Below are 24,808 nucleotides of genomic sequence, written 5' to 3' on the forward strand. Positions count from 1 at the left end.
GTTACCTCGGAAAGGACATAAATTGAGAAACAAACCAAAATGTTAAATATCATTTAATATGGAATAGAGGACGATAAAAAGGAAAATAAAAGCCAAGTGTGGGAAAATTTACCAAGTTATTCAAAACATATGTCACATATTTTTGTACAAATAACTGAAAATACTTTTGCTTTGGACTAAACTACACTGTTTTACCCGATGAAAGAAAAGAAGAGATGGATCTACACGATGAATCAATTCCATCATTAAAAGGAAGTAAAGTCTTCCAAAAAAGAAACGCACTTCTTGATTTAGGTCATGAAGTTGTCGTCCAGACCAGCTGTAGGTTGACGAAAAATCTAGAAAAGTCATCACTAAAATCAGCAGGAAATCCACGGACCTCATCATTAAACAGGGTCACCAAGTGGTCAGATTTATCCTAACCATGAGAAGGATTTATCTCGTACAATGGGGGGGCACCATGCAAATTAGCTTGATAAGACTAATGAATCAGATCCCCAGAAAGGATAATCTCCTTAAAAGATCAAAAATCAGCTTTTAAGCCTGATATTACTCAATCCTTGAGATTGACCTTAAAGATTGAGAATTACAAACTCATGGAATTCAATGATATCTAAACTCGAGCTTAAACGAGAAAATATTTTGATCAAAATTATAAACCGATTTGTTTTCTGAAAACCCATTTTCAATGCGTTCATTACCATTGAACGTAAAATCCTAGGACTTCACCTGGAATTCATTAGGTCACCTGAACCAAATCGAGTGTCAACTGTAAGAACGGTGGTTGCATAGCATGGTCAAAGACAGGACCTTGTGCCAGACCGAAAAATTATAAGGATGAGCTTTACTATTGCTCCTACCAAGGATAGTAATTGCGTCCGACACGTTATAGACCATAATTAAAAGCATGTCAGGGGACATTGCCTTAACAGTTGCTTGTTCAACGCTTTCCTTTACAACCGGACGGTAGTTTACCGAAAGGTAATATACGGGACAAGTAAACTGGACATGTTGCTTTCCAAATACAAGGTTAGCAAGTGGGTGACACAAAACCACAAGTTTTGAGCTAAAATTTTCAAATTTGAAACCCATCAAACCCACAAAAATATTTTGCAAACACCGGTAAAGGGTTATTCCGGAAAACTTATCTAGGGTAAAAACTAGATTTAATTTTCAAAAGATCAAATGTTTTCATAAAGATCCAATTTCCTTAATGGATCTAAATTTTTATAGTCATGTGGGACGGTAAACCATATCGGTACTACCATTGTTTATACCGCCGTATAGAAATCACTGATGTACAAAGTGTGAAGAATAAAGAAGTGATTCTAGTATTTCAAGACGATATTGCTTGAGGACAAGCAACGCTCAAGTGTGGGAATATTTGATAATGCTAAAAACGAACATATATTTCATAGCATTATTCCTCAAGAAAGACAAGCTTTCAGTTGCAATTGTTCTATTTACAAGTGATATTCGTTTAAATAATAAAAGGTGAAGACAAAAGACAGATTCGACGAATTGAAGACGCAAACGACCAAAAAGCTCAAAAGTACAAAATACAATCAAAGAGGTTCCAATTATTGATAAGAAACGTCTCGAAATTACAAGAGTACAAGATTCAAAACGCAAAGTACAAGATATTAAATTGTACGCAAGGACGTTCGAAAATCCGGAACCGGGACCAGAGTCAACTCTCAACGCTCGACGCAACGGACTAAAAATTACAAGTCAACTATGCACATAAATATAATATAATATTTAAATAATTCTTATAATTATTTATATATTATAATAAATAATAAAAATCCGTCGGCAAGAAAGACTCCAAAGTTTGTGAGCTGTAATTTCAAACTCCGCGACTCACGGAGTTTGAAGGCAAAAAATGCCGCGAGTCGCGGAGCCCCAATTTCTGAAACTCCCTATAAAGCCAACCGAATTCTGATCATTTTTCATCATCTAATATCTATCTCTCTCTCAATATATACGTAAAAATATATATATAATTTATATTTTAATTTTAATTTTAATTTTTAATCCTAATAATAAGGGTATGTTAGCGAATATTGTAAGGGTGTAAGTCGAAATTCTGTCCGTGTAACGCTACGCTATTTTTAATCATTGTAAGTTATGTTCAACCTTTTTAATTTAATGTCTCGTAGCTAAGTTATTATTATGCTTATTTAATCCGAAGTAATCATGATGTTGGGCTAATTACTAAAATTGGGTAATTGGGCTTTGTACCATAATTGGGGTTTGGACAAAAGAATGACACTTGTGGAAATTAGACTATGGGCTATTAATGGGCTTTATATTTGTTTAACTAAATGATAGTTTGTTAATGTTAATATAAAGATTTACAATTGGGCGTCCCTATAAATTACCATATACACTCGATCGGACACGATGGGCAGGGTATTTATATGTACGAACAATCGTTCATTTAACCGGACACGGGAATGGATTAATAGCCACTAGAATAATTAAAACAGGGGTGAAATTATATACAAGAACACTTGGTATAATTGATAACAAAATATTAAAACCTTGGGTTACACTCAGTCGACATCCTGGTGTAATTATTAAACAAAGTATTAAAATCTTGTTACAGTTTAAGTCCCCAATTAGTTGGAATATTTAACTTCGGGTATAAGGATAATTTGACGAGGATACTCGCACTTTATATTTATGACTGATGGACTGTTATGGACAAAAACCAGACGGACATATTAAATAATCCAGGACAAAGGACAATTAACCCATGGGCATAAAACTAAAATCAACACGTCAAACATCATGATTATGGAAGTTTAAATAAGCATAATTCTTTTATTTCATATTTAATTTCCTTTATTTTATATTTAATTGCACTTCTAATTATCGCATTTTTATTGTTATTGTATTTAATTGCACTTTTAATTATCGTACTTTTTAATTATCGCAAGTTTATTTTATCGCACTTTTATTATTCGCAATTTCATTATCGTTATTTACTTTACGCTTTAATTTAAGTCTTGTATTTATTTTTAATATTTTACATTTGGTTTTAACTGCGACTAAAGTTTTAAAATCGACAAACCGGTCATTAAACGGTAAAAACCCCCCTTTATAATAATAATATTACTTATATATATATATTTGTATTTTTATAAAAGTAAACTAATATAGCGTTAAGCTTTGTTTAAAGATTTCCCTGTGGAACGAACCGGACTTACTAAAAACTACACTACTGTACGATTAGGTACACTGTCTATAAGTGTTGTAGCAAGGTTTAAGTATATCCATTCTCTAAATAAATAAATATCTTGTGTAAAATTGTATCGTATTTAATAGTATTTCCTGATAAAATTAATAGCTATTTTATATACACCTCGCACTACATCAAGATTCATCGAAGATTTTTCCAAAATAGCAAACCCTTGACTGCATTAACGCATAAAGGGAAGAAATTTGAATGGAAGGATGAACAAGAAAAAGCGTTTCAATTGTTGAAGAAAAAATTAACTACGGCACCTATATTGTCATTGCCTGAAGGGAATGATGATTTTGTGATATATTGTGACGCCTCAAAGCAAGGCCTCGGTTGTGTATTAATGCAATGAACGAAGGTAATTGCTTATGCGTCTAGACAATTGAAGATTCACGAGCAAAATTATATGACACACGATTTGGAATTAGGCGCTGTTGTTTTTGCATTAAAGACTTGGAGGCACTACTTATATGGGGTCAAAAGTATTATATATACCGACCACAAAAGTCTTCAACATATATTTAATCAGAAACAACTGAACATGAGGCAGTGCAAGTGGATTGAATTGTTGAATGATTACGACTTTGAGATTCGTTACCACCCGGGGAAGGCGAATGTGATAGCCGACGCTTTGAGTAGAAAGGACAGAGAACCCATTCGAGTAAAAGCTATGAATATAATGATTCACAATAACCTTACTACTCAAATAAAGGAGGCGCAACAAGGAGTTTTAAAAGATGGAAATTTAAAGGATGAAATACCCAAAGGATCGGAGAAGCATCTTAATATTCGGGAAGACGGAACCCGGTATAGGGTTGAAAGAATTTGGGTACCAAAATTTGGAGATATGAGAGAAATGGTACTTAGAGAAGCTCATAAAACCAGATACTCAATACATCCTGGAACGGGGAAGATGTACAAAGATCTCAAGAAACATTTTTGGTGGCCAGGTATGAAATCCGATGTTGCTAAATACGTAGGGGAATGTTTGACGTGTTCTAAGGTCAAAGCAGAGCATCAGAAACCATCAGGTCTACTTCAACAACCCGAAATCCCAGAATGGAAATGGGAAAACATTACCATGGATTTCATCACTAAATTGCCAAGGACTGCAAGTGGTTTTGATACTATTTGGGTAATAGTTGATCGTCTCACCAAATCAGCACACTTCTTGCCAATAAGAGAAGATGAAAAGATGGAGAAGTTAGCACGACTGTATTTGAAGGAAGTCATCTCCAGACATGGAATACCAATCTCTATTATCTCTGATAGGGATGGTAGATTTGTTTCAAGGTTTTGGCAGACATTACAACAAGCATTGGGAACTCGTCTAGACATGAGTACTGCCTATCATCCACAAACCGATGGGCAGAGCGAAAGGACGATACAGACTCTTGAAGACATGCTACGAGCATGTGTTATTGATTTTGGAAACGGTTGGGATCGACATCTAACATTAGCAGAATTTTCCTACAATAACAGTTACCACTCGAGTATCGAAATGGCACCGTTCGAAGCACTTTATGGTAGAAAGTGCAGATCTCCAATTTGTTGGAATGAATTGGGGGATAGACAGATTACGGGTCCGGAGATAATCCAAGAAACTACAGAGAAATTCATCCAAATTTAACAACGGTTGAAAACCGCTCAGAGTCGACAAAAGAGCTACGCGGACCTTAAAAGGAAAGATATAGAATTTGAAATTGGGGAGATGGTCATGCTTAAGGTTTCGCCTTGAAAAGGCGTTGTTCGATTTGGTAAATGGGGGAAACTAAATCCAAGATACATTGGACCATTCAAGATTTTAGATCGTGTCGGACCAGTAGCCTACCGACTTGAATTACCTCAACAACTCGCCAATGTACATAATACCTTTCACGTCTAGAATCTGAAGAAGTGCTTAGCTAAAGAATATCTCACTATTCCTTTAGACGAAATTAAAATTAATGAAAAACTAAAATTCATTGAAGAACCCGTCGAGATAATGGATCGTGAGGTTAAAAGGCTCAAGCAAAACAAGATATCAATTGTTAAGTTTCGATGGAATGCTCGTAGAGGACCCGAGTTCACCTGGGAATGAGAAGATCGGATGAAGAAGAAATACCCGCACTTATTTCCAGAAGATACGTCAACACCTCCAACTGCTTAAAATTTCGGGACGAAATTTATTTAACGGGTAGGTACTGTAGTGACCCGAACTTTTCCATGTTTATATATATTAAATGAAATTGATATTTATATGATTAAGTGTTTCCAACATGTTAAGCAATCAAACTTGTTAAGACTTGATTAATTGAAATAGATTTTATATAGACAATTGACCACCCAAGTTGACCGGTGATTCACGAACGTTAAAACTTGTAAAAACTATATGATGTCATATATATGGATATATATATATATATATATATATATATATATATATATATATATATATATATATATATATATATATATATATATATATATATATATATATATATATATATATATCTATATGTACATATATATATATGTATATACATATATATATATGTATATACATATATATATATATATATATATATATATATATATATATATATATATATATATATATATATATATATATAGTTAACATGGTATTATGATAAGTAACCATATCATTAAGTATATTAACAATGAACTACATATGTAAAAACAAGACTACTAACTTAATGATTTCGAAACGAGACATATATTTAACGATTATCGTTGTAACGACATTTAATTGTATATATATCATATTAAGATATATTAATATATCATACTATCATGATAATGTAATAATTTAACATCTCATTTGATATAATAAACAATGGATTATCAACACTTAACAGGATCGTTAACCTAAAGGCTTCAAAACAACATTTACATGTAACGACTAACGATGACTTAACGACTCAGTTAAAATGTATATACATGTAGTGTTTTAATATGTATTTATACATTTTTGAAAGACTTCAAGACACTTATCAAAATACTTCTACTTAACAAAAATTCTTACAATTACATCCTCGTTCAGTTTCATCAACAATTCTACTCGTATGCACCCGTATTCGTACTCGTATAATACACAGCTTTTAGATGTATGTACTATTGATATATACACTCCAATGATTAGCTCTTAGCAGCCCATGTGAGTCACCTAACACACGTGGGAACCATCATTTGGCAATAGCATGAAATATCTCATAAAATTACAAAAATATTAGTAATCATTCATGACTTATTTACATGTAAACCAAATTACACATCCTTTATATCTAATCCATAAACCAATGATCAAAAACACCTACAAACACTTTCATTCATCGATTTTCTTCATCAAATTGATCTCTCTCAAGTTCTAAGTGTTCTTCATAAATTCTATAAGTTCTAGTTTCATAAAATCAAGAATACTTCCAAGTTTGCTAGCTTACTTCCAATCTTTTAAAGTGATCATCCAACCTCAAGAAATCTTTCTTATTTATAGTAAGATATCTTTCTAATACAAGGTAATACTCATATTCAAACTTTTATTCAATTTCTATAACTATAATAATCTTATTTCGAGTGGAAATCTTACTTGAACTTGTTTTCGTGTCTTGATTCTGCTTCAAGAAATTTCAAGCCATCCAAGGATCCTTTGAAGCTAGATATATTTTTCTCATTTCCAGTAGGTTTATCCACAAAACCTAAGGGAGTAATGATATTCATAACATCATTCGATTCATATATATAAAACTACCTTATTCGAAGGTTTAAACTTATAATCACTAGAACATAGTTTAGTTAATTCTAAACTTGTTCGCAAACAAAAGTTAATCCTTCTAACTTGACTTTTAAAATTAACTAAATACATGTTCTATATCTATATGATATGCAAACTTAATGATTTAAAACCTGAAAACACGAAAAACACCGTAAAACTGGATATACACCGTCGTAGTAACACCGCGGGCTGTTTTGGGTTAGTTAATTAAAAACTATGATAAACTTTGATTTAAAAGTTGTTCTTCTGGGAAAAAAAAAATTTCTTATGAACATGAAACTATATCCAAAAATCATGATTAAACTCAAAATGAAAGTATGTTTTCCAAAATGGTCATCTAGACGTCGTTCTTTCGACTGAAATGACTACCTTTACAAAAACGACTTGTAACCTATATTTCCAACAATAAACTTATAATTTTTCTGTATAGATTCATAAACTTAAGTTCAATATGAAACCATAGCAATTGGATTCACTCAAAACAGATTTAAAACGAAGAAGTTATGGGTAAAACAAGATTGGATATTTTTCCTTGTTGTAGCTACGTGAAAATTGGTAACAAATCTATACAAATCATATCCTAGCTAACTTATATTGTATTATACATGTATTCTAATATATTATGTAATCTTGGAATACCATAGACACGTATGCAAATGTTTTAACATATCATATCGACCCATCTATATATATTATTTGGAACAACCATAGACACTCTATATGCAGTAATGTTGGAGTTAGCTATACAGGGTTGAGGTTGATTCCAAAAATATATATACTTTGAGTTGTGATCTAGCCTGAGACGTGTATACACTGGGTCGTGGATTGGATCAAGATAATATATATCAATTTATTTCTGTACATCTAACTATGGACAACTAGTTGTAGGTTACTAACGAGGACAGCTGACTGAAAATATTTAAAACATTAAAACGTATTAAAAAATGTTGTAAATATATTTTGAACATACTTTGATATATATGTACATATTTGTTATAGGTTCGTGAATCGACCAGTGGCCAAGTCTTACTTCCCGACGAAGTAAAAATCGGTGAAAGTGAGTTATAGTCCCACTTTTAAAATCTAATATTTTGGGATGAGAATACATGCAGCTTTATAAATGTTTTACAAAATAGACACAAGTACGCAAAATTACATTCTATGGTTGGATTATTAAACCGAATATCGCCCTTCAAGTCTGGTAGCCTAAGAATTAGGGAAATGGCCCCTAATTGACGCGAATCCTAAAGATAGATCTATTGGGCTTAACAACCCCCATTCAGGTTATGGATGGTTTAGTACTTCGAGATTATTATACAGACAAGAGGTTCTGTTTTGGGGATATTCTATGCATTAAGTTAACGTCGGTTACCAGGTGTTCAACATATGAATGATTTTTATCTCTATGCAGTTTGCGAAATGCCTGATAAGAGATGTGTTATAAAAATGAAATCTTGTGGTCTATTATTATGATTTAATAATATGTAGGTTAAACCTATAACTCACCAACAATTTTGTTGACGTTTTAAGCATGTTTATTCTCATGTGATTATTAAGAGCTTCCGCTGTTGCATACTAAATTAAGGACAAGATTTGGAGTCCATGCTTGTATAATATTGTTTAAAAACTGCATTCAAAGACTTATGTTGATGTGTAATATTATTGTAAACCATTATGTAATGGTCGTGTGAAAAACGCTATATTTTAGATTATCATTATTTGATAATCGTTGTAATATTTTAAAGGTTATGGTTTGTTTTAAAATCGAATGCAGTCTTTGAAAAACGTCTCATATAGAGGTTCGCGACGAAATCAATTAATATGGAACGTTTATAATCAATATGAACTGGACATTTCACCGGGAACAAAGGCATTCGATACATCACCGCATGCCGCATACCGCATACGAAGTACACGCAAACGCATGCTAGTGAGCGCCCGCATACGTATAGAATGCGCATGCGGGTTGCGGTATCATTAGCATACGAAAAAGCTTGGAGTAGTATAAAGAATGTCCTAAAATTTTAACTTACGAAGGCTTCAACAACAAACGCGCCCAACCCGACTCAATTAATCTTGAGGATTCCAGCCCAAAACCGACACCGACCACGAATGTACCAAACTTGGAGCCTTTTGAAATGTCTCGTTCTTATTGATTAAAAACGTTCCATATTAATTGATTTCGTTGCGAGGTTTTGACCTCTATATGAGACGTTTTTCAAAGACTGCATTCATTTTAAAACAAACCATAACCTTTATTTCATCAATAAAGGTTTAAAAAGCTTTACGTAGATTATCAAATAATGATAATCTAAAATATCCTGTTTACACACGACCATTACATAATGGTTTACAATACAAATATGTTACAACAAAATAAGTTTCTTGAATGCAGTTTTTACACAATATCATACAAGCATGGACTCCAAATCTCGTCCTTATTTAAGTATGCGACAGCGGAAGCTCTTAATAATCACCTGAGAATAAACATGCATAAAACGTCAACAAAAATGTTGGTGAGTTATAGGTTTAACCTATATATATCAAATCATAATAATAGACCACAAGATTTCATATTTCAATACACATCCCATACATAGAGATAAAAATCATTCATATAGTGAACACCTGGTAACCGACATTAACAAGATGCATATATAAGAATATCCCCATCATTCCAGGATGCTCCTTCGGACATGATATAAATTTCGAAGTACTAAAGCATCCGGTACTTTGGATGGGGCTTGTTGGGCCCGATAGATCTATCTTTAGGATTCGCGTCAATTAGGGTGTCTGTTCCCTAATTCTTAGATTACCAGACTTAATAAAAAGGGGCATATTCGATTTTGATAATTCAGCCATAGAATGTAGTTTCACGTACTTGTGTCTATTTTGTAAATCATTTATAAAACCTGCATGTATTCTCATCCCAAAAATATTAGATTTTAAAAGTGGGACTATAACTCACTTTCACAGATTTTTACTTCGTCGGGAAGTAAGACTTGGCCACTGGTTGATTCACGAACCTATAACAATATATACATATATATCAAAGTATGTTCAAAATATATTTACAACACTTTTAATATATTTTGATGTTTTAAGTTTATTAAGTCAGTTGTCCTCGTTAGTAACCTACAACTAGTTGTCCACAGTTAGATGTACAGAAATAAATCGATAAATATTATCTTAAATCAATCCACGACCCAGTGTATACGTATCTCAGTATTGATCACAACTCAAACTATATATATTTTGGAATCAACCTCAACCCTGTATAGCTAACTCCAACATTCACATATAGAGTGTCTATGGTTGTTCCGAAATATATATAGATGTGTCGACATGATAGGTCGAAACATTGTATACGTGTCTATGGTATCTCAAGATTACATAATATACAATACAAGTTGATTAAGTTATGGTTGGAATAGATTTGTTACCAATTTTCACGTAGCTAAAATGAGAAAAATTATCCAATCTTGTTTTAACCATAACTTCTTCATTTTAAATCCGTTTTGAGTGAATCAAATTGCTATGGTTTCATATTGAACTCTATTTTATGAATCTAAACAGAAAAAGTATAGGTTTATAGTCGGAAAAATAAGTTACAAGTCGTTTTTGTAAAGGTAGTCATTTCAGTCGAAAGAACGACGTCTAGATGACCATTTTAGAAAACATACTTCCACTTTGAGTTTAACCATAATTTTTGGATATAGTTTCATGTTCATAATAAAAATCATTTTCTCAGAATAACAACTTTTAAATCAAAGTTTATCATAGTTTTTAATTAACTAACCCAAAACAGCCCGCGGTGTTACTACGACGGCGTAAATCCGGTTTTACGGTGTTTTTCGTGTTTCCAGGTTTTAAATCATTAAGTTAGCATATCATATAGATATAGAACATGTGTTTAGTTGATTTTAAAAGTCAAGTTATAAGGATTAACTTTTGTTTGCGAACAAGTTTAGAATTAACTAAACTATGTTCTAGTGATTACAAGTTTAAACCTTCGAATAAGATAGCTTTATATGTATGAATCGAATGATGTTATGAACATCATTACTACCTTAAGTTCCTTGGATAAATCTACTGGAAAAGAGAAAAATGGATCTAGCTTCAACGGATCCTTGGATGGCTTGAAGTTCTTGAAGCAGAATCATGACACGAAAACAAGTTCAAGTAAGATCATCACTTGAAATAAGATTGTTATAGTTATAGAAATTGAACCAAAGTTTGAATATGATTATTACCTTGTATTAGAATGATAACCTACTGTAAGAAACAAAGATTTCTTGAGGTTGGATGATCATCTTACAAGATTGGAAGTGAGCTAGCAAACTTGAAAGTATTCTTGATTTTATGTAACTAGAACTTGTAGAATATATGAAGAACACTTAGAACTTGAAGATAGAACTTGAGAGAGATCAATTAGATGAAGAAAATTGAAGAATTAAAGTGTTTGTAGGTGTTTTTGGTCGTTGGTGTATGGATTAGATATAAAGGATATGTAATTTTGTTTTCATGTAAATAAGTCATGAATGATTACTCATATTTTTGTAATTTTATGAGATATTTCATGCTAGTTGCCAAATGATGGTTCCCACATGTGTTAGGTGACTCACATGGGCTGCTAATAGCTGATCATTGGAGTGTATATACCAATAGTACATACATCTAAAAGCTGTGTATTGTACGAGTACGAATACGGGTGCATACGAGTAGAATTGTTGATGAAACTGAACGAGGATGTAATTGTAAGCATTTTTGTTAAGTAGAAGTATTTTGATAAGTGTATTGAAGTCTTTCAAAAGTTTATAAATACATATTAAAATACTACATGTATATACATTTTAACTGAGTCGTTAAGTCATCGTTAGTCGTTACATGTAAGTGTTGTTTTGAAACCTTTAGGTTAACGATCATGTTAAATGTTGTTAACCCAATGTTTATAATATCAAATGAGATTTTAAATTATTATATTATCATGATATTATCATGTATGAATATCTCTTAATATGATATATATACATTAAATGTCTTTACAACGATAATCGTTACATATATGTCTCGTTTAAAAATCATTAAGTTAGTAGTCTTGTTTTTACATATGTAGTTCATTGTTAATATACTTAATGATATGTTTACTTATCATAGTATCATGTTAACTATATATATATATATCCATATATATGTCATCATATAGTTTTTACAAGTTTTAACGTTCGTGAATCACCGGTCAACTTGGGTGGTCAATTGTCTATATGAAACATATTTCAATTAATCAAGTCTTAACAAGTTTGATTGCTTAACATGTTAGAAACATTTAATCATGTAAATATCAATCTCAATTAATATATATAAACATGGAAAAGTTCGGGTCACTACAGTACCTACCCGTTAAATAAATTTCGTCCCGAAATTTTAAGCTGTTGAAGGTGTTGACGAATCTTCTGGAAATAGATGCGGGTATTTCTTCTTCATCTAATCTTCACACTCCCAGGTGAACTCGGGTCCTCTACGAGCATTCCATTGAACCTTAACAATTTGTATCTTGTTTTGCTTAAGTCTTTTAACCTCACGATCCATTATTTCGACGGGTTCTTCGATGAATTGAAGTTTTTCGTTGATTTGGATTTCATCTAACGGAATAGTGAGATCTTCTTTAGCAAAACATTTCTTCAAATTCGAGACGTGGAAAGTGTTATGTACAGCCGCGAGTTGTTGAGGTAACTCAAGTCGGTAAGCTACTGGTCCGACACGATCAATAATCTTGAATGGTCCAATATACCTTGGATTTAATTTCCCTCGTTTACCAAATCGAACAACGTCTTTCCAAGGTGCAACTTTAAGCATGACCATATCTCCAATTTCAAATTCTATATCTTTTCTTTTAATGTCAGCGTAGCTCTTTTGTCGACTTTGGGCGGTTTTCAACCGTTGTTGAATTTGGATGATCTTCTCTGTAGTTTCTTGTATAATCTCCGGACCCGTAACAGGATGTATTGAGTATCTGGTTTTATGAGCTTCTCTAAGTACCATTTCTCTCATATCTCCAAATTTTGGTACCCAAATCCTTTCAGCCCTATACCGGGTTCCGTCTTCCCGAATATTAAGATGCTTCTCCGATCCTTTGGGTATTTCATCCTTTAAATTTCCCTCTTTTAAAACTCCTTGTTGCGCCTCCTTTATTTGAGTAGTAAGGTTATTATGAATCATTATATTCATAGATTTTACTCGAATGGGTTCTCTGTCCTTCCTGCTCAAGGCATCGGCTACCACATTTGCCTTTCCCGGGTGGTAACTAATCTCAAAGTCGTAATCATTCAATAATTCAATCCACCTACGCTGCCTCATATTCAGTTGTTTCTGATTAAATATGTGTTGAAGACTTTTGTGGTCGGTATATATAATACTTTTGACCCCATATAAGTAGTGCCTCCAAGTCTTTAATGCAAAAACAACCGCGCCTAATTCCAAATCATGCGTCGTATAATTTTGTTCGTGAATCTTCAATTGTCTAGACGCATAAGCAATCACCTTCGTTCGTTGCATTAATACACAACCGAGACCTTGCTTTGATGCGTCACAATAAATCACAAAATCATCATTCCCTTCAGGCAATGACAATATAGGTGCCGTAGTTAGCTTTTTCTTCAATAACTGAAACGCTTTCTCTTGTTCATCATTCCATTCAAATTTCTTCCCTTTATGCGTTAATGCAGTCAAGGGTTTTGCTATTCTGGAAAAGTCTTGGATGAACCTTCTGTAGTAACCAGCTAGTCCTAAAAACTGGCGTATGTGTTTCGGAGTTTTCGGGGTTTCCCACTTTTCAACAGTTTCTATCTTTGCCGGATCCACCTTAATACCTTCTTTGTTCACTATGTGATCGAGGAATTGAACTTCTTCCAACCAAAATGCACACTTTGAAAACTTAGTGTACAATTCTTCCTTCCTCAATACATCTAACACCTTTCTCAAATGTTCACCGTGTTCTTGGTCATTCTTTGAGTAAATAAGTATGTCATCAATGAAAACAATGACAAACTTGTCAAGGTATGGTCCACACACTCGGTTCATAAGGTCCATGAACACAGCTGGTGCATTAGTTAAACCAAACGGCATGACCATAAACTCGTAATGACCGTAACGTGTTCTGAAAGCAGTCTTTGGAATATCATCTTCTTTCACCCGCATTTGATGATACCCGGAACGTAAGTCAATCTTTGAATAAACAGACGAGCCTTGTAGTTGATCAAATAAGTCGTCGATTCTCGGTAGTGGGTAGCGGTTCTTGATGGTAAGTTTGTTCAACTCTCGGTAGTCGATACACAACCTGAATGTACCATCTTTCTTCTTGACAAACAAAACAGGAGCTCCCCACGGTGATGTGCTTGGTCGAATGAAACCACGCTCTAAAAGTTCTTGTAATTGGCTTTGCAGTTCTTTCATCTCGCTGGGTGCGAGTCTGTAAGGAGCACGAGCTATTGGTGCAGCTCCTGGTATAAGATCTATTTGAAATTCAACGGATCGATGTGGGGGTAATCCCGGTAATTCTTTCGGAAATACATCGGGAAATTCTTTTGCAATGGGAACATCATTGATGCTCTTTTCTTCAGTTTGTACTTTCTCGACGTGTGCTAGAACAGCATAGCAACCTTTTCTTATTAGTTTTTGTGCCTTCAAATTACTAATAAGATGTAGCTTCGTGTTGCCCTTTTCTCCGTACACCATTAAGGGTTTTCCTTTTTCTCGTATAATGCGAATTGCATTTTTGTAACAAACAATCTCTGCTTTCACTTCTTTCAACCAGTCCATACCGATTATCACATCAAAACTCCCTAACTCTACTGGTATCAAATCAATCTTAAATGTTTCGCTAACCAGTTTAATTTCTTGATTTCGACATATATTATCTGCTGAAATTAATTTACCATTTGCTAATTCGAGTAAAAATTTACTATCCAAAGGCGTCAATGGACAACTTAATTTAGCACAAAAATCTCTACTCATATAGCTTCTATCCGCACCCGAATCAAATAAAACGTAAGCAGATTTATTGTCAATAAGAAACGTACCCGTAACAAGCTCCGGGTCTTCCTGTGCCTCTGCCACATTAATATTGAAAACTCTTCCGCGGCCTTGTCCATTCGTGTTCTCCTGGTTCGGGCAATTTCTAATAATGTGGCCCGGTTTTCCACATTTATAACAAACTACATTGGCATAACTTGCTCCGACACTACTTGCTCCGCCATTACTCGTTCCGACACCATTTGTTCCTTTCGTTCTATTAACCCCTGGTCCGTAGACCTCACACTTCGCCGCGCTATGACCATTTATTTTATACTTGTTGCAAAATTTGGTGTAGAACCCCGAGTGATACTTTTCACACCTTTGGCATAGCTGCTTCTGATTGTTGTTGTTGTTGCTGTTATTATTGTTGTTGGGATGATTGTTGTAGTTGCTGTTGTTGTTGTTGTTATTGTTGTTGTTGGGCCGTTTGTTGTAGTTGCGATTGATGTTGCGATTGTTGGGATAATTGTTGCGATTATTGTTGTAATTGCTGTTGTTGTTGTATTGGTGATTCTTATCACCGTTTTCCTCCCACTTTCTTTTGACTTGCTTCACATTGGCCTCTTCAGCAGTCTGTTCTTTAATTCTTTCTTCAATCTGGTTCACTAGTTTGTGAGCCATTCTACATGCCTGTTGTATGGAGGCGGGCTCGTATGAACTTATATCTTCTTGGATTCTTTCCGGTAATCCTTTCACAAACGCGTCGATCTTCTCTTCCTCATCTTCGAACGCTCCCAGACACAATAGGCACAATTCTGTGAATCGTCTTTCGTACGTGGTAATATCAAATCCTTGGGTTCGTAACCCTCTAAGTTCTGTCTTGAGCTTATTGACCTCGGTTCTGGGACGGTACTTCTCGTTCATCAAGTGCTTGAATGCTGACCACGGTAGTGCGTACGCATCGTCTTGTCCCACTTGCTCTAGATAGGTATTCCACCATGTTAACGCAGAACCTGTGAAGGTATGCGTAGCGTACTTCACTTTGTACTCTTCAGTACACTTACTTATGGCAAACACCGATTCAACCTTCTCGGTCAACCGTTTCAATCCGATCGGTCCTTCGGTTCCATCAAATTCCAAAGGTTTGCAGGCAGTGAATTCTTTGTAGGTGCATCCTACACGATTTCCTGTACTGCTAGATCCAAGGTTATTGTTGGTATGTAGCGCAGCCTGTACTGTGGCTATGTTTGAAGCTAGAAAAGTACGGAATTCCTCTTCATTCATATTCACGGTGTGTCGAGTAGTCGGTGCCATTTCCTTCAAAATAGTCAAATGGAACAAGTTAATCATACAGAATATTAAGAGTAGTTAATAGTATTTCGTAGCATAATATGAACTCATTTATAAAAGCTTTTTCTTCATATTAGCGTTTTATAAGTTTAAATTCGGGTAGTACCTACCCGTTAAGTTCATACTTAGTAGCTAATATACAATTCAACTACTACAATTCTATATGAAAAACTGATTATAATAATATTTCGCGTTCAAACTTTTACACAATATTTTACACACTTACAATACTGCTTATTTTACATATAGCATGAAATATAGCACACAATAAATTTGATACAAGATGGTTGTGAAGATAATTCTAGCTAGTACACAAGTCGTTCAGCAAAGGCAATAAAGACACGTAATTCATACGTCCAGAAACAAGTCATGCATTCTGGTTTTACTAGGATTACTTCCCATCCTTGGTCTTGTGGAACATAACCGTTATGGCCGTTGATAAGACAGCGTGTTGTTACGTCGTCAAAGGGAAGAGGGTTACGTAATGTCCAACAGTCCCGTAACAATCTAAAAACCTCATTTCTTACCCCAATTACCGACTCCGTCACTTGTGGGAACGTTTTGTTTAATAGTTGTAGCCTGATGTTCTTGTTCTCACTTTGATGAGAAGCGAACATTACTAATCCGTAAGCATAACATGCTTCTTTATGTTGCATGTTAGCCGCTTTTTCTAAATCACGAAGTCCAATATTCGGATATATTGAGTCAAAATAATTTCTTAACCCATTGCGTAAAATAGCATTTGGGTTCCCCGCAATATATGCGTCAAAGTAAACACATCATAACTTATGGATTTCCCAATGTGATATCCCCCATCTTTCGAATGAAAGCCTTTTATAAACCAAGGCATTCTTGGAACGTTCTTAGAATGTCTTACAAACTGATCTCGCCTTAAATAGTTGTGCCGAAGAATTCTGGCCGACTCGAGACAAGATTTCATCAATCATGTCTCCGGGTAGGTCTCTTAAAATATTGGGTTGTCTATCCATTTTGTGTTTTTATACTGTAAAATAGACAAGAGTTAGATTCATAAAAAAAATACTTATTAATACAAGCAATTTTTACATATATCATAAAGCATAAGCAAACTATATTACATATATTACACCACACGAATACAACTATCTTATTCCGACTCGCTTGTTTCTTCTTCTTCGGTTTTGGTTCGTTTTGCCAAGTTTCTAGGGATATATGATGTTCCCCTAATACGAGCCGTCATTTTCCACATTGGTTTAGAAAAACCTGGTGGTTTAGAGGTTCCCGGGTCATTGTTACAACTTAAGGACTTCGGGGGTTGACGATACATATAAAGTTCATCGGGGTTGGAATTAGATTTCTCTATTTTTATGCCCTTTTCCTTATTATTTTCTTTTGCCTTTTTAAATTCAGTTGGGGTAATTTCTATAACATCATCGGAATTCTCGTCGGAATCCGATTCATCGGAGAATTGGTAATCCTCCCAATATTTTGCTTCCTTGGCGGAAACACCATTGACCATAATTAACCTTGGTCGGTTGGTTGAGGATTTTCTTTTACTTAACCGTTTTATTATTTCCCCCACCGGTTCTATTTCTTCATCCGGTTCCGATTCTTCTTCCGGTTCCGATTCTTCTTCCGGTTCCGACTCTTCTTCCGGTTCCTCTTCGGGAACTTGTGAATCAGTCCACGAATCATTCCAATTTACATTTGACTCTTCATTATTATTAGGTGAGTCAATGGACTTGTTCTAGAGGTAGACATCTATCACATAATATCAAACGCGTTAAGAGATTAATATATCACATAATATTCACATGTTAAAAATATATAGTTTCCAACAAAATTTGTTAAGCAATCATTTTTCAAGTAAACACGGTCGAAGTCCAGACTCACTAATGCATCCTAACAAACTCGATAAGCCACACTAATGCAAAATTCTGGTTCTCTAAGACCAACGCTCGGATACCAACTGAAATGTCCCGTTCTTATTGATTAAAAATGTTCCATATTAATTGATTTCGTTGCGAGGTTTTGACCTCTATATGAGACGTTTTTCAAAGACTGCATTCATTTTAAAACAAACCATAACCTTTATTTCATCAATAAAGGTTTAAAAAGCTTTACGTAGATTATCAAATAATGATAATCTAAAATATCCTGTTTACACACGACCATTACATAATGGTTTACAATACAAATATGTTACAACAAAATAAGTTTCTTGAATGCAGTTTTTACACAATATCATACAAGCATGGACTCCAAATCTCGTCCTTATTTAAGTATGCGACAGCGGAAGCTCTTAATAATCACCTGAGAATAAACATGCATAAAACGTCAACAAAAATGTTGGTGAGTTATAGGTTTAACCTATATATATCAAATCATAATAATAGACCACAAGATTTCATATTTCAATACACATCCCATACATAGAGATAAAAATCATTCATATGGTGAACACCTGGTAACCGACATTAACAAGATGCATATATAAGAATATCCCCATCATTCCGGGATCCTCCTTCGGACATGATATAAATTTCGAAGTACTAAAGCATCCGGTACTTTGGATGGGGCTTGTTGGGCCCGATAGATCTATCTTTAGGATTCGCGTCAATTAGGGTGTCTGTTCCCTAATTCTTAGATTACCAGACTTAATAAAAAGGGGCATATTCGATTTCGATAATTCAGCCATAGAATGTAGTTTCACGTACTTGTGTCTATTTTGTAAATCATTTATAAAACCTGCATGTATTCTCATCCCAAAAATATTAGATTTTAAAAGTGGGACTATAACTCACTTTCACAGATTTTTACTTCGTCGGGAAGTAAGACTTGGCCACTGGTTGATTCACGAACCTATAACAATATATACATATATATCAAAGTATGTTCAAAATATATTTACAACACTTTTAATATATTTTGATGTTTTAAGTTTATTAAGTCAGCTGTCCTCGTTAGTAACCTACAACTAGTTGTCCACAGTTAGATGTACAGAAATAAATCGATAAATATTATCTTGAATCAATCCACGACCCAGTGTATACGTATCTCAGTATTGATCACAACTCAAACTATATATATTTTGGAATCAACCTCAACCCTGTATAGCTAACTCCAACATTCACTTATAGAGTGTCTATGGTTGTTCCGAAATATATATAGATGTGTCGACATGATAGGTCGAAACATTGTATACGTGTCTATGGTATCTCAAGATTACATAATATATAATAAAAGTTGATTAAGTTATGGTTGGAATAGATTTGTTACCAATTTTCACGTAGCTAAAATGAGAAAAATTATCCAATCTTGTTTTACCCATAACTTCTTCATTTTAAATCCGTTTTGAGTGAATCAAATTGCTATGGTTTCATATTGAACTCTATTTTATGAATCTAAACAGAAAAAGTATAGGTTTATAGTCGGAAAAATAAGTTACAAGTCGTTTTTGTAAAGGTAGTCATTTCAGTTGAAAGAACGACGTCTAGATGACCATTTTAGAAAACATACTTCCACTTTGAGTTTAACCATAATTTTTGGATATAGTTTCATGTTCATAATAAAAATCATTTTCTCAGAATAACAACTTTTAAATCAAAGTTTATCATAGTTTTTAATTAACTAACCCAAAACAGCCCGCGGTGTTACTACGACGGCGTAAATCCGGTTTTACGGTGTTTTTCGTGTTTCCAGGTTTTAAATCTTTAAGTTAGCATATCATATAGATATAGAACATGTGTTTAGTTAATTTTAAAAGTCAAGTTAGAAGGATTAACTTTTGTTTGCAAACAAGTTTAGAATTAACTAAACTATGTTCTAGTGATTACAAGTTTAAACCTTCGAATAAGATAGCTTTATATGTATGAATCGAATGATGTTATGAACATCATTACTACCTTAAGTTCCTTGGATAAACCTACTGGAAAAGAGAAAAATGGATATAGCTGTGACAACCCGTAAATTTCCAATCAAATTTAAACTTTAATCTTTATATGTTTCCGACACGATAAGCAATATTTGTTAAGTTAAATTTCAAGAATTTTAAACTATGTTCATACATTCATTCAACCTCGACCAAGTTCCAACGATTCACGAACCATTAAACGAATATGATTATATATGTATATGTGTATATATATTATAACTTGGAACGTAAATAAAATATTAGATTAAATACTTTATATGATTGTATCTGTTTCAAATGTTTATCAATGGAATTAGAAGATAAGATCAAATGATTGAATTATCAGATATATTGAATTATGATTACAAGTCTCCGTTGAAAGGCCCACGTTGATTTGAGAAATCTTTCCATTTTAACAATATTCGAAAAATGGTAAAGTGATTTATAAATAAGAACAAATTGTCAATCATTGAGAACTAGACAAAGGATAGTGGAAGATTGAATCTCATAAAGACTCGATTGATCTATTTAGTTTCAAACGTATAAAAAAAACGTTTTCAGTTTAAAAAGAACTTTATTATTAAAACGTATATAACTTTTATAAATATCTAGAACCACTTTTGACAACTCATTACTTAACTAGTATGATAAAGATAACGATATTTATATTTTATTTTATTAAATATATATAACGATTTAAATTAATATTATATATATTTATACGCGTATTATACGTACATAGTTTTATACTTTTACTATACTTAAACTTTACCTTTACTTTATTTTTACTTTACTTTAACTTTAACTTTAATAATTTACTTTAATAATTCATACTTTAATAATTCACTTTAATAATTCATACTTTAATAATTCACTTTAATAATTCATACTTTAATAATTCACTTTAATAATTCAAAAATCTATTATAAATAGAATTCAATAGGTTTCATTATTTCATAGAAACTTGAAAATATTTTTCTCTAAACTCTCTCAATCGATATACATATATATATTTACTCCGTATTATTTCAAGATATTATTAGTATACATAAAATATTACTACGGAGTGCTGTCTGAGTGATTTCGAAATTGTTTTTCGAGTGGGATATGATTAAGGAAATTATGGGTTATAGCTATGGAGGTGATTGAGTATGGTTCATGGGTATGCTCGTGAGGTCAATATAGTGTTTATCATTTTCGTTGCGTCTACGTACCTTTCCTGCAATATTGAATCTCAATATTGATACGTGAGTACTCATAATTTAACTTTTACATACTAATAGTGTATCCCTGACTAGTGCTCGAGTATTTAGGATTATGCATGCTTGTACTTTTGATATTGCCCTTAGACAGGTTAGGTTGAATCTTGAATTAGTTACACTTGCGGTTAAGATAAGGTATAAGATATGCATGTCCTTGGAAAGCTAGCGAAAAATTAAGAACTTTTCCTTTAGATATCGAATGGTTTCGATGAACGGATTAGAAGTTATAATCAATTGAATTTTCGATATTTTATTAAAAATGATTATTATTATCGTCGTTTTTATCGTCGTTCTAGTTTTATCTTATTATTATCATTATTATTATCTTTATCGATAAAAGGGATTTATCATTAGAAATTATTATTTTTTTTATTATTACTATCGTTATTATCGTTAAAGTTATAATTAGTATTATTATTATTATTATCCAATTATTATTATTATTATTGGTATTATTATTATTATTATCATTATTAATATATATATCATTATTTAAAAATAGTTATTGTTATTGTTATTATTATTATTACTATTACTATATTATCATTAAGATAATTAATAGTATTATCGTTAATAATGTTATAGTAACTATCATTATTAATATTAGTGTAATTAAAACAAATATTTGTAACACCTAATTATTTTGATTACTATTATTATCATTATTATGAACACGATATAAAAGATGATTAAAAGCTATTAAACGAAACGATTAGGAAATAATGGGTAAGAGTATCATGATGAAATTAAAATATTATAAGATATTGATTTAGATAAAATTATCGTTCTTATTATTTTTATCATTACTATTATTATTAAAAGTATCGTTAGTATTAAAACTATCATTTTAACAAAAATTATCATTTTAATAGACATGTCATTGTTACTATAAAATATCATTATTATTATTATTTTAAATAGAATTATTATTTTAAAGATAATATTAAAAATTATCGTAAATATTAAAGTTATCATAATTAGAATTATCGTTTTATCATAATGTCATCTTAGTAATTATAAATATTGATATTTTTATAATAATTATTATTATTACAAAATAATACAACTTTTACTTACTATCATTATAGATATTATTTTATCAAATAAATATGTGATACAAACATATTTTACTACGTGTAATAACTTACTTTAATAATACCTATCATATTATCTTTATAATATTAAATGAACCCTATAAATTTTATTACTTAATATATATAAAAGTATATTTTATTATATAAATTTAATATAAAATTTTTATTTATTAATAAATAAATTATATTATTTACTCTAATAAATCTTTTAAAAATATTTAAAAATATAAAATGACGATATTTAAACTATATATTAATCATGTATAGATTTTTGGAAATTATTTTGAGTCAAATTTACTTTTGTTGACTTTTGCATATTAGTCTCGAGCATTAGGATTGTGGTACACTATGACTTGACCTAATTTGTTAGACAAATATTGACCAACACATAAATATATATAATTAATTTAGGTTCGTGAATCCGAGGCCAACCTTGCACTTGTTCAATGACGTTATATGTATTTTTACTACGAAATACAGTATGGTGAGTTTCATTTGCCTTTTTACCCTTTATATTTTTGGGACTGAGAATACATGCGCTTTTATAAATGTTTGACGAAATATACACAAGTAATTGAAACTACATTCTATGATTGAATTATCGAAATCGAATATGCCCCTTTTTATTAAAGTCTGGTAATCTAAGAATTAGGAAACAGACACCCTAATTGACGCGAATCCTAAAGATAGATCTATTGGGCCTAACAAACCCCATCCAAAGTACCGGATGCTTTAGTACTTCGAAATTTATATCATGTCCGAAGGAGGATCCCGGAATGATAGGGGATATTCTTATATGTATCTAGTTAATGTCGGTTACCAGGTGTTCACCATATGAATGATTATTTTTGTCTCTATGCGTGGGACGTATATTTATGAGAACTGGAAATGAAATTCTTGTGGTCTATTAAAATGATGAAAATAAATGATTATGATAAACTAATGAACTCACCAACCTTTTGGTTGACACTTTAAAGCATGTTTATTCTCAGGTGTTAAAGAAATCTTTCGCTGTGCATTTGCTCATTTTAAAGATATTACTTGGAGTCTTTCATAGCATATTTCGAAGAACGTTGCATTCGAGTCATTGAGTTCATCAAAGGTTATTATTAAATTAATTTATAGTTGGATAGTGGATATTATTAAATGGTATGCATGCCTGTCAATTTTCGATGTAAAGAAAGATTGTCTTTTAAAAACGAATGCAATGTTTGTAAAATGTATCATATAGAGGTCAAATACCTCGCAATGTAATCAACTATTGTGAATCGTTTATAATGTATATGAACGGGTCCTTTCAATAGCTTCAACGGATCCTTGGATGGCTCGAAGTTCTTGAAGCAGAATCATGACACGAAAACAAGTTCAAGTAAGATCATCACTTGAAATAAGATTGTTATAGTTATAGAAATTGAACCAAAGTTTGAATATGATTATTACCTTGTATTAGAATGATAACCTACTGTAAGAAACAAAGATTTCTTGAGGTTGGATGATCATTTACAAGATTGGAAGTGAGCTAGCAAACTTGAAAGTATTCTTGATTTTATGTAACTAGAACTTGTAGAATATATGAAGAACACTTAGAACTTGAAGATAGAACTTGAGAGAGATCAATTATATGAAGAAAATTGAAGAATGAAAGTGTTTGTAGGTGTTTTTGGTCGTTGGTGTATGGATTAGATATAAAGGATATGTAATTTTGTTTTCATGTAAATAAGTCATGAATGATTACTCATATTTTTGTAATTTTATGAGATATTTCATGCTAGTTGCCAAATGATGGTTCCCACATGTGTTAGGTGACTCAAATGGGCTGCTAAGAGCTGATCATTGGAGTGTATATACCAATGGTACATACATCTAAAAGCTGTGTATTGTACGAGTACGAATACGGGTGCATACGAGTAGAATTGTTGATGAAACTGAACGAGGATGTAATTGTAAGCATTTTTGTTAAGTAGAAGTATTTTGATAAGTTTATTGAAGTCTTTCAAAAGTGTATAAATACATATTAAAATACTACATGTATATACATTTTAACTGAGTCGTTAAGTCATCGTTAGTCGTTACATGTAAGTGTTGTTTTGAAACCTTTAGGTTAACGATCTTGTTAAATGTTGTTAACTCAATGTTTATAATATCAAATGAGATTTTAAATTATTATATTATCAT

Source organism: Rutidosis leptorrhynchoides, chromosome 8 (genome assembly GCF_046630445.1).
Source record: "Rutidosis leptorrhynchoides isolate AG116_Rl617_1_P2 chromosome 8, CSIRO_AGI_Rlap_v1, whole genome shotgun sequence".
Lineage (NCBI taxonomy): Eukaryota > Viridiplantae > Streptophyta > Magnoliopsida > Asterales > Asteraceae > Rutidosis > Rutidosis leptorrhynchoides.